We start from the raw sequence: 2,289 nt of genomic DNA, 5'->3' as shown, positions 1-2,289 counted from the left end.
TCTGACTGGATCTTTGCTGGTGTTGGATCTGCTCTCAGATGTACATCGCTTTGGATAAAAGCATCTGATAAATGAAATTGTAGAATTGTGGAAAGCAGTTCAACAAAAAGTATTTCTGAAAGCATTTTAGGCGATAAATAAGCTGCTGAATCTGTCCTCGTTTTAGTTCAACGACGGCTAGTTTGGACGTTTTATGAAAGTTTGCGAAGCGTCGGATCTTCACTCCACACCAAATCATCTCCATCCACATGAGCGCCGGGATGATGCACCATAACATAGCTCAAAACGCACCACAACACAACTGGTAGGCAATGCAGTGCGTTTGACGTAGACAATGGATGGGATACAAGAAACTGATGGATTCTGTGGACACGTACCATCACTGAAGATGAAATGGACAGTTCCTCATACCAGTCAGTGTTGATGCTGATGATGAAACTTCCAGGCTTCTGCTAGAAAGCTGAAGATGGAGAGGACCTTCATCTTTCAGCATGACAACGATCCACGTCATACATCTAAATCAGCCAAAGGATGGGAAGATTAAAGGTTGGGAAGACCTGAATCCAACTGAACATGTGTGGGGTGGTCTGAAGAGGGCTGAGCACAGCAGATGTCCTCACAATCTGACAGATCTGGAGCATTTTTGTAAAGAAGACTGGCCAAGTCAAGATGCACCACGCTGACAGACTCCTAATAAAATCAAGAGGTGCTTCAACACAGTGTTAGTTTAAGAGTGTGCATGTTTCAGTTTGTTTTAGGTCAGATGAAAGTTGGAAAAAGTTCTGAAAGGGTCTATCTTGGTCTCATTTTTCTGCATCACAAATCTCCCCCTGCAGCCTTTCTGTCCTCAGTAAGTATTTCTGGAGTATGACTGGTATGAGAGGCAGCGTCATGTGAGCATACCTGTGAACCTTATCAGCTTCTTACCCAGACGGCTGATTGATAAATATCAGTGACAGGATGTCCCCACGTACTGCATTTCTGTCTCTTGAACTTAACACTTAAGATGTCTCGTTTCTCTTCACATGACAAACAAAAGCAAACTTTAACATCACTTGTGCCAATATATCCTCAGGATATGAGGACTAATAAATCAGCTAGTGATGACAAACCAGTATGTAACAGCTCAGATTACTCCGGTAGTCACATAAAGGTCTATTGTGGATGTGTAATGACCTACATGCAGCTAAAATTCTAATATTTAAAGCACAATTATATGTAACCCTGCTGGCGCTTTACAAAGAAATCATAATGAAAGCTGTGCCTCCTTTTTATTCCTGCACTCTAACGTGTTCATATCCACCTTGGGAATTAGAATAACAGGAAAGTAGGACGTAATTCAGGCTCCTGTGATTTTCTCCAGAAATTTCCGAGGCATCGCTCATCACCAGCAGCCAAGAATGTGTGAAGTTAAGTCATTTTTAAAAAGAAATATGTACGTCCGTGATTATCTCCAGACGGTTTAACGGTTTAGGCCTGAAACACTGAGAAATGTTGACCTCAAAGGGGAGGGAGAAGATAATACCAAATAATCTGTAAATCTACAATTTTAAGATGTGGTTAAAAGTCGTTAATTCATTTTCACCTCATTTAGGTTCTTTTGATTTAATCCACAATCTTCTGGTTCATCTTTGACTCCTCTTGACAGAATTGGTGCCGTTCAACTAAACTTGTCATCTTTCTGACTCAGATTTGTTTCTTAATCAGGACTTTGGGGAGACCAGTCTACAGCCATGGCCATAAGTTTGGACACAAGTACATGATATATAAATACCAGTCACAGCCATCAGCCAAAATGAAATAGTATTTCATTTTGGTTGATGGCTATGACTGGTATTTATTTTGTAAGTGACAATTTTGTGGTATTTTCTAAGATTCACAAGCGTCATGTACTTGTGTCCAAACTTATGGCCATGGCTGTATATATATATGTCTGCTACCCAAATCACTGAAAAAAGGACTTAAAGTTCTTTATTTGGCTTGGATTACGAGGGATTCTGCTTCACAAACGATAAAAACATTCAGGACAAAAAAACCATTTAAAAAATAAAGACAAGTGCAGAACAATAAAAATATACAGACAATAAAAACCAACCCAGACAGTAAAAACCAGCCAATGTGCCAAGATAAATATTAACTTATAATGCAAACTTTGCTCTGCTGCACCATAAATCTGAGATAGACAGATAGACCTTTGTTGTCTCCAAGGGGATATTCGTTGTCACGGGCACTGTTGGGTAAATAAGAAACAAACATGAACAGTTCGACACAGGACAGACAGGATTAAGA

This window comes from Acanthochromis polyacanthus, chromosome 4, assembly GCF_021347895.1.
Source record: "Acanthochromis polyacanthus isolate Apoly-LR-REF ecotype Palm Island chromosome 4, KAUST_Apoly_ChrSc, whole genome shotgun sequence".
Taxonomy (NCBI): domain Eukaryota; kingdom Metazoa; phylum Chordata; class Actinopteri; family Pomacentridae; genus Acanthochromis; species Acanthochromis polyacanthus.
The sequence above is the reverse complement of the archived record's forward strand: the minus strand, read 5'-3'. Positions refer to the sequence as shown.